Source organism: Diabrotica virgifera, chromosome 10, assembly GCF_917563875.1.
Source record: "Diabrotica virgifera virgifera chromosome 10, PGI_DIABVI_V3a".
NCBI classification, from domain to species: Eukaryota; Metazoa; Arthropoda; class Insecta; order Coleoptera; family Chrysomelidae; genus Diabrotica; species Diabrotica virgifera.
In genome coordinates this window covers 110,780,235-110,790,899 of record NC_065452.1, presented here as the reverse complement: position 1 = coordinate 110,790,899, position 10,665 = coordinate 110,780,235, and the positions used below count along the sequence as shown (strand labels likewise).

At 36.1% G+C, this 10,665-nt stretch overlaps 1 long non-coding RNA gene across 1 annotated transcript; it reads right to left on the bottom strand.

Moving 5' to 3' along the window:
- Nucleotides 1-2,067: 2,067 nt before the first annotated feature.
- On the bottom strand, nt 2,068-2,456 carry LOC126893321 (uncharacterized). The gene is made up of 2 exons (XR_007701134.1): nt 2,298-2,456; nt 2,068-2,181 (listed from the first exon to the last, which is right to left on the bottom strand). It is a non-coding gene; the product is annotated as an uncharacterized LOC126893321 (long non-coding RNA).
- Between the last annotated feature and the right edge of the window lie 8,209 nt (nt 2,457-10,665).

Below are 10,665 nucleotides of genomic sequence, written 5' to 3'. Positions count from 1 at the left end.
CTCGAAACTCCAGAAAATGACCTGCCTTAAGCACCAGATGCTGCGCGGGTTTGGTCTGATGGCATATTCATATTCAGCAACCCCAAAAACTCAAGAGTAATCCATTTGCACTAATTTAGTACCGAAATCTGTCGAAACTACAGAAGATAACGTGCCTTAGATACCAGGTGCTCCGGTGTCTGTGCGTAATGTGTCCGTCATGAGTAATCTATTTGCATCAATTAAGTACCGAAAACCCTCGAAACTCCAGAAGATGACGTGCCCTAAGTACCAGGTGCTCAGGTGTCTGTTCTGATGACGCAATCGTGTTCAACAACGCCAAAATCCGATTAGTAAGTAATCCGTTTGCATCAATTAAATGCCAAAAACCCTCGGAACTACAGAAGATGACCTGCATTAGGCACCAGGTGCTCTGAGGGTGAGATCTGATGGCGTATTCGTGTTCAGCAACCCCAAAAACCTATGAGTAATCCGTTTGCATCAATTTAGTACCGAAGACTCTCGGAGCTCCAAAAGATGACGCCCCTAGCAATAACCTTGAGCACTGGGTTCTCCGAGATTCGGTTCTAATGGCATATTCGTATTTAGCGACCTCAAGAACCCCTCAGTAATCCATTTGCATCAATTTAATGTCGAAATTTCTCGAAACTCCAGAAGATGACGTCCCTTGCAGAACCCTGGGTACCAGGTGCTCCGTGGGTCTGTTCTAATGACATATTCGTGTTTAGCGACCTCAAAAACTCCTCGAGTAATACATTTCCATCCATTTTATGCCGAAAACCCTCGAAACTCCAGAAGATGACGTCCCTTGCAGTGGCCTTGGGCACCAGATGATCGAGATGTCTGTTCTGATGACATATTCGTGTCTAACAACTCAAAACTCCCGAGTAATCCATTTTTATCAATTTAATGCCGAAATCTCTAAAACTCCTGAAGAGGACGCCCCTTGCAGTGAGCTTATGCTCCAGGTGCACAGGTAGTCGGTGTTGATGGCATATTCGTGTTTACCGATCTCAAAAACCCGTAAGTAATCCGTTTGCATCAATTTGATACCGAAAGCCCTCGAAACTCCAGAAGATGACGTCCCTTACAGTGGCCTCGGACACCAGGTGATCCTAAGGTCTATCCGGATGGCATCTTCGTGTTTAACCACCTCAAAAACTCCCCGAGTAGTCCAGTTACATCAATTTAGTGCCGAAATCCCTAGAACTCCAGAAGATGGCGTGCCTTAGTAGCGACCCTGGGCACCAGGTACTCCGGAGGTAAATTCTTATATCATATTCGTATTTAGCGACCCCTAAAACCCGTGAGTAATCCGTTTGCATCGATTTAATGCCGAAAACCATCGAAACTCCAGAAGATGACGTCTATTGCCGTGACCTTGGGAACCAGGTGATCCGGGGATCAGTTTTGATGGCGTAATCGTATTCAGTGACCCCCAAAACTCCTCAAATAATAAATTTTGTTCCTTATTATACTGATTTTGACTTTATTTTTATATTTATGCAATTTTGGATGCATTTTATGCACTTTCCAGTGCAATTATGCATTTCCACCCATTTTTGAATAGTAGACTTTTTTCCTGACGTCATCCTGAACATAATGCAAAAAACTGCAAGTCTCTAGGTGCTGTATTTAAAAATTTATTTATTCGGGTGCTTTTAGTGCTAAATGCCCTGGTCTAAGAAATAAATAATGTACGAGGAATTTTTGATAATTTCCTAGCGTAGCACATAGCGCAATTGTTTTTACCATTCTGTAAAATTATCTTTTAATTCTAGGTCTTTAAATGCGAATCTATTCTTACATCCTTTTTCCTAGTTGGTCGTCCGATTCGGACATCATGCCACCTTGAATTTTCAATGATTTCTCTTAAACTGTCTTCATCATTCTCTATCTTCTGAAACTCTGAAGCAAAGGTTTAGTGGAGCTCCGAACTCTTTTGTAATGTGATCCACATACCTTTTTGGTGATCTTCCCCAGGCTCTCGCTCCTTACATCATTAGACCAGGGCATTTAGCTATGACGGGTAGTCCTTTCAAGACGACAGACTCAGTAAAACACAGGTTAAAACAAAATACGTATATTGAATGTAATTATGTACAGATGAAAAAGAAATAAAAATAAAATACAATTCTATTTGTCGCCGCGTTGCAGCGAAGTCCTCCCCTGGATAGACGTCTGTAAAAGAAAAGCAAAATTAATAACAATCCGAAATATTCTTACACCTCAGTGCAGTGTAAGTTGCAAAACAGTCACGCGATTAAAATATATAAATTTATCGGGAGCACACTCACTTCGCTTGCTACCGTTTAAATATGAGCCGCAAATTACTTCAATACGGTACACCTTGCTGCTCAAGTTGGCCTGCCTTAGCTTGCGAGATCACGTCACTACGGTGACTCGCTACTCAGGTCGGCCTGCCTCGCTCACCTCGCTTGGCTGGTAGTGGGGCCCAGAGCTATCGCTTCAAGACTGGAAAATCTCGGTTCGCTGGTCTCCTTAAGTATCCCTCTGCCAGTGCTGTTTCGGAGAAGTGGAAAAGAGTGGGGCATCTGCGTGGGCTGTGGAACTCGTACGGTTCTAGTGTTGGTGCGTGTTCGCGGCGTATAATATAGCACAAAATAGCAAAATAGCATAACACAGTACAAAATAAATCGATTTTAAGATACAGTACCTAGAGACTTTCAACTGTTTACATTGTGTTCAGGATGATGTTAGGAGAAGAATATACTATAGAAAGATGAGTGGAAAAGCATAGTTGCATTTTAAAGTGCATAAACGTGCCAAAATAAGTGTATTAAAGGCCAGATTTTGATAATCGGGGGTTTTTGTGGTCCCAGAAGAGGAATACGCCTTCAGAACCGACCAGCGAAGCACGTTGTGACCAGGTTCACTGCTAAGGTACATCATCTGAAGTTTCGAGGGTTTTCGACAATAAATTGATGCAAACAGATTACTCTGGAGTTTTACGAGTAGCTTAACAAGAATACGCCATCAGAACCGATCCTCGGTGCACCTGGTGCCTAAAAGCCCTTTAAACTCCAGAAGCAGTGGCGTACTGAGCATGGACTAGGGCCCGGGCCCCGCATAGGCCCGCTATACGCCCCTTTTGCTTCTTTTGTTTCTAATTTGTTTGGGACATGTTAAACTACACAAGTTCACACTACAAAATTGCTTAATAAATTTTTTAATTTTTGTGTAGGTATTTATAAATAAAAACAAAAAATACCTGTTCATCAAAAAATTTGAAAATCTTTATTAAGAAATACAGAGAACGCGATTGTAAGATTCCTTCATTTTACCTGCTAAATAAAGCCCTTGTCTCAACATTTGTTTAGAATAACCACCGGAGCCTGCCTAAATAAGTGCTAACACAAACACTTTTGTATTTTTTATATTAGCACGATCTATGAGTAAGAGTTGTAAACTGCAAAGTTACAGTAATTCGGGAACAGATATTCAATGCAAGTTTTATACGCTGGATCATAAAAATAATTCCAAGACGCTCGGTGTTCCTTTTGTTCGTATTTATAGCACCCTCATAACACTGCATAAATATAGACAATTATAGTGGTAAGGATAGTAACGGTAGGATTAACATTAATTTACTGCTTTAATAGTCCATTCACTCTCGGTAAAATATTGCAAAACCTTCAAACCAACAAAATTTAACGAACGGCTGGATAGACATGAAATTTGGCATACACATAGCTAATATTATGTTAAAGAAAAAAAGTGATATTGTGCCGATGTGTGCTTTGGCCCAGGGGGTGACTTTCGCCCCTTCTGAAGGTGAAAAAATATGCGTTCAAAATAAGTCCTGAATTGGATTCTTTACTTTTCATTACTTTTACGAGTTATTTTCGAGTGAAAATGTAAGTAAGTTAAGATCAAAGTGATACTGGTCCCTTTTTTTTGTTAGTAACAAAAATCGTGAAAATAACCCTCTAATTAGGATGCGAAATGAAATTAATCGTTAGGTGTATACAAATTTGTATACAAATTTTGTATACAAATTTTGAATAGTCATACCTTAACCAATTTTTGTCTTCAGGAAAACAAAAAGCCCAAAATATTTACAATAGCAAAACCTATATTTTTTTACTACTTGAGATTTTTGGTATCACCAATCATTTTTAAGTTATTTAAAAAAAAATTCATAACAAAAAGAACAATCTTTACTCAACCAATTTTTTTCAAAAATGAGAACCGACAAAACTTACAGATGATCTACATAGGTAAGTCAAGTAACTTGTGAAGCAGTAACGATTAGTTTCATTTGGGATGCTAATTAGGTGGTGATTTTTGCGATTTTTTTACCAAGAAAAGGGACCAACTTTGTTTTGAGCGCACCTTGTTTACTTTTGATGCTAGAAACTTAAAAAGAAAAAACAGAAATTCACCTTTTTTAAACACTTTTAAGTGTTGATGTGATGAGTTAGAAGTTAAGGTGTGATGAGTTAAAATATTCGATTTGGAATTTGACGAATGAGAACCTACTTTTCATTATCTGCGACTCTGCTCCTACTGGGTATACAGAGGACCTTGTGAGTTATTTCCGAAAACCGTCTAGAAATGTAGTTTTTTTGTTGAAAAATGAAAATATTCACTCGCAAATAACTCAAAAAGTATTGACTTAGTGAAAACAATCTATGGAACTAAAGTTGCTTAGAATTAGTTAGTTTTTCCAATTCCGGACTTATCTTGAACGTGTGACAAAATCACACATCGGCACAATATCCCTTTTTCTTTGGCATTTTAGCTATGTTTATGCTAAATTTCATGTCAATCCAAACGGTTCTTTAAAATTTGGTGCAAGAACCGTGAGTAAAAAGTAAAATGAACTATAAATTAGCTTGAGTTTTTATAAAAAATGTATGATACATTTTGATATATGACGATCTATATTCAATGTTTATTAAAAAGTTTTGATAGGTATACAATGTGTGATTTTATTGGGCAGGCGGGCTCGCATCCCAACTGGAACCAGGGCCCGCTGATCTATCAGTACGCCACTGTCCAAATGATAACATGCCTTAGCAGTTACAGTTACGGTCATTGAATAGTTTACAGGCTTACGTACCTAGGAGCCGATTTTTTTAAATTTTTACCTCGTTTAAACGCACCTTTTACGTCAAAGTGATGTTACCAGTGGTGTACCTATTAGAATAGGCTGATTAAAATTAAAAAATCAAAATAATATAAATATATTTTACAAAATTTAACAAAATTGGAAGTATAGAAAGAAGTTTTTTTGAATAAAACGGATTATGGTCTCAATAACGGATAGGCTAATTAGAATAGGCTGATTAAAATAAAAAATCAAAATAATATAAATATATTTTACAAAATTTAACAAAATTGGAAGTATAGAAAGAAGTTTTTTTGAATAAAACGGATTATGGTCTCAATAACGAAAATAAAGAAGTCTGGTTTTAAAATATCCATTTTATTTTAAATCTATTTTATATTAAATAATGATAAACAGTGATAAATAATAAACAATAATTAATATTTGGTAGAATCTCCATTATTGTCAATACAACTTTGCAGTCTTCTGTTCATAGATAGCACCAACCCCTCCCCCCCATGTTATAGTGAACAAGCTCTTCCCATGCCTGCTAAATGGCTTCCCATAATTCAATTCTATTCCGTGGTCTAAGGTTCTTTCATTCTTTCATTTAGTTTCTTTGTTAACTTTGCCCACACATTTTCGACGGGGTTAAAGTATGCACTCCGGGAAGGTCACGGAAGAACATCAATAAGAGTTTCTTCCAGCTATTCTCGTACAATTTCTACTCGTTTGCACCGGGCAATTGACATGTTGGAAGATGAAGTCTGGGGGATCTCTGGATCACCGGTGGCAACATTGGGTTCTCAAGAATATGTTTGTGATGTAATCCTGTTAATTTTTATTCTATATGATAACAAACGCCCGGGCCTTCAGCACGTATCCATCCCCATACATCGACCGAGAATCCTCCACTATTATTTAAATGATGCGTATATTGTTCACCATACCATGATTTCTCGGCCGATAAACTCTTACTCGACCATTGCTGTATAACATCTCCTCCTGTTGATCTGTGGAGATCTTCTGCCCTCTTAAACCAGCCAACCGTGCTACAGAGTGAAAATTATCCCATCTTTGTTTGATTTTCCATATGCTCATATGGCTCACGTTCAAATCTGCAGCAACTTGCCTCGTGACCAACCTTCTTCGAGTTTGGTAATTGCTCTTGCTTTTTGCGCATAATTCAAATGCATTCTAACCATTTTGGAGGAGTTTGATATCGGTTTATTTTATTTTTCAACACTCGCGAAATTTTTGACAAGCATTGTCTTTTTGAAATTTTTGTCATTGACATTTATTAAATCCGTACAACCCTGCAATTTTACAGTATTATATAATCAAAATTAAGGTGTAAACTATTCAGTGATCGTAACTGTACCTTGGGCATCAGGTGGTCCGGGGGTCTGTTCTGAGGGCATATTCGTATTCAGCGACCCCAAAAACCGCCTAGCAATCTATTTGCATGCATTCAAGTCCGAAAACCTTCGAAACTCCAGATGATGACGTGCCTTTAGCAGTGACCGTGGGAACCATCTGCTCCGAGGGTCGGTTCTGATGGCGTAGTCGTGTTTAGCGACCTTAAAAACCCCCGTAACAAAATTTGGCCCTTAATATACTTATTTCGACATATACTAGGTTGTTTAATAAGTTTTGCGGTTCGATAAGAGAGGGCGTTGCTACTAGCCTAATTTTTTTTTGTTATGTTGCTACACTCTTCATATGAACGTATGTGAAGTTTCATTTCAAGCTGTCTATTTATTCTTTGTTAAGAAGCCGTATAAAAATGAAAAAATTATTTTGTAATCATGATATTAGTATTCATGTACGAACTAGAATGTTAAAATGCTATGTATTCAGTACTTTGCTCTACGGTGTTGAGTCATGGACTCTTAAACAGAGGAATATTAAAAATCTTGAAAGCTTTGAGATGTGGTGCTACCGCCGTATACTACGAATAAGTTGGGTGGATAAAATTACAAATGAAGAAGTAATACGCAGAATAAATAACGAGCCAGAAGTTCTACGGAGTATAAAAAAGAGAAAACTTGAATACTTAGGCCACCTGATGAGAGGACAAAAGTACACATTCCTACAAAATATAATGCAAGGAAAAATCCAAGGACGAAGAAATCCAGGCCGTAGAAGAATGTCCTGGATGAGAAATTTGAGAGAGTGGTTTGGCTGTACCACTAACGAATTGTTCAAAACAGCAGTAAATAAAATTAGAATCGCCCTAATGATATCCAATCTCCGATAGGAGAGGCACTCAAAGAAGAAGAAGAAGAAGCCGTTTAGTATCGATGTGTCACAATATTTTTTAAAATGGAAATAATCAAGTAAGTATCGTGCAGTGATTGAATTTTTATTTTTGGAAGGTTTAAAAGCAAACGAAATTTCTGGACGAATGTTAAAAGTGTATAAGAACTCTTTCTCCTTAAATTATTACAGTAGAAAGATGAGTTTCTGAATTTATGGACCAAGAGCTAGCAACGTCGGAAAAAAAATTATTTTAAGACAACTGGTTCTTTAATATATTATTCCCTATGCTTCCTCGAACACCGTACCGGTCATCTGGCTACTGATACAGGTTGTGTTCATTACTCTGCGCAGCACACTTGTATTGGGACCGTGCAAGTTCGGAAAAGCGACACCTGGTTTCTACGCTCAACAACTTTATTCGCACTTTAAGTTATATTGACCAATCATATGGTCCTGGTTGCTGGATAATTGTCAAGGCCATAGTCCAAAAACATAATAAGAAGAAAAAATAAGATTCAGGTTATGTTATTAAAACGTAAACAATTGTATGTAGTAAATAAAATTAGTTATTAAAATGCAGTACTGCAAGCAAAAACAATTAATTAAATTTACCTTTATATAATAATTGCATATCATATCAATATTGTGGAGCAATATATAATTTTTCTTCTTCATTGACAGTAGATATGAAATATACGTCAATTTGACAATTTCAATTGACAATATGAATTATTTAAGAAAGTTGCAATATTTCTCCGCTATTCGCGCACGATCGTTTCTCTTATCCCATCCAAGTACTTGCACACCGCGAATAGGTAAATATATCGAATTTAAAATTATTGTAAGACGAAAAATTTTTTTGTGATTAATTTTTAAACATTATTAGAAATATGAGCTATAGTTTCCAGACATTTCTGTGGTTTAAAAAGTAATGACAAAAAGATTTTTCGTCCTAAAATCGTTTAAATTCAATATACAGGGTGATTAATGAGGGTGATAAAGCTCAGTAGATCCGTTATAGTAACAGATAGCAATAAAAGTTATTAACAAAAATTGTAACCAACTTTTGTAGCCTGTTACAGGGTGTTTGATAACATAGTGACAGACCAAACTTATGTTTTTTGGAACATCCTATATTTTATTTTATATTCGAAATCCTCTTAACTTCCCCATAACAAAAATATAAAGGTTTGTTATGTTATATAGGGCTTTTACAAAGTTATAACCAATTTTTTATGAAAATCGTAAAAAGTTCAGCTCACTGTATAAATAAATATAAGCACAACAGCAATGGTTTATTGGTGCCATATTTTTTGTTAATTGTGAAAATTTTTAAGAATTGTTGATTTTGCTAATTTTCCTTATATCGAATACAAGGTGAGTCAAAACGCAAGTACATTCTTTTCTCAGAAATTTTAAATGGAACACCCTGTATTTTATATCACTATCGAAAAGCATTATTACCGTACTTCAATTCTTGTACAATATTCCATATGCTTAAATTTGTTACTTTTCGAGATATTTTAATTTTTCAGAGCAAGTTATTAATTAGGGTGTTCTATTTAAAATTACTGAGAAAATAATGTACTTGCGTTTTGACTCACCCTGTATTCAATATAAAGAAAATTAGCAATATCAACAATTTTTATAAATTTTGACAATCAACAAAAAATATGGCACCAATGAACCATTGCTGTTGTACTTACTTTTATTTATACAGGGAGCTGAACTTATTACAATTTTCATAGAACATTGGTTATAACTTTGTAAATACCCTGTATAACATAATAAACCTTTATATTTTTGTGATGGGGAAGTTACGAAGATTTCGAATATAAAGTAAAATATGGGGTGTTCCATTAAAAAAACAAAAGTTTGGTCTGTCACTGTGTTATCGAGCACCCTGTAATATGTTGTTCTGGAGATATTTTCTTGTGGCATTTTTATAATTAACTAGTTTTGATGGGAAATAAGCCACAATTTTACTAAAAATATGATTTTATTAACGCTTCGACGTCCAAATCGGATGCCGTTGTCAAAATACAAAAAATATTAATGAATTAAACAAAAATGTTGTTGCTTAGTAAAAAATTCTTCTAATAATTATTTATTTAATCTGACTCATTTATATTGGCAATTCAGACATATATTATACATTTTAAAGTAGAAGACTTTAAAATGATATTGCCAATATTTATGAGTTGCGTTAATAAAATCATTTTTTTAGTAAAATTGTGGCTTATTTCCCATCAAAACTAGTTAACCCTGTAATATTCTAACTAATTTTGTAATGTGAATCTCAAAGTTGGCTACAATTTTTGTTATTAACTTTTATTGCTATCTATTACTATAGCGATAGCGGATCTACTAAGCTTCATCACACTAATCAATTACCCTGATTTTGTATTTACCTGTACAGGTGTGCTGCCCAGTAATGAACGCAACCTGTATCAGCAGCCGGATGGCCGGTAAGGTGTTCGAGGAAGCATAATCTTGGCTGAAGCAATATCTTGGCTGATGTATCGGGTTTCAAATAGCTGTGTTCACAATGGGTGCCGCATTCGCTAACAACGGAACACAAACACATTCGAATGCGACTTTCTCAGCAACACTTGGTAGGTTCTCCGCCGGTGGAGGTGGAGGTGTAGATCGCGGTCGATGTCGATATCCATGTAAAACAAACACATTGTACTGAATGAAAGAGAACAGAGTAGGTAAGTCGCGGTGGAGGTTTAGCGCGATGCCATCCAGGAGGTTTACATCGATGCTTTTGAAAATAAAATGAGTTTGTTTTACATGAATGTCTACTGCGCGGCCTACAAGGATGTTTCCCTGTAATTGGTCCGTTCGAAGCCAAGTTGTCATTACCTGCGCTATCTGAGTTGATACTTTTTATATAATCCCTTTTTTGGGTTCAGTTTATTTTCGAATTTCTTCAAATTTCATTAAACTACTACACTTCATAGTGATTCTAGCCAGTGGCGGCTCGTGACCTCAGTATACGGGTAGGCGACACATACAGTGTATAATATAATATGTACATACCACATACCTATATAGGTACAGGGTGTTTTGTAAAGAATGGGCCATAGCTTATCCTTACATTCCTGAGCTTAAAATTGGTCGATTTAAGCTAACTTACCTTAGTACCAAAGTTGATAATAACTGAAATACAGCAATACAGGGTGTCAAACTTAAACTTTTATTTTATTTATTCTTGAATATTTCCTGACAGACATGGGATAACAACACGAAATTTGGTAAGCGGAGGTTTTTTGGGATGAGAAATCTAAATTTGCCAAAAAAAATGATGTATTACCCAGAGGGCG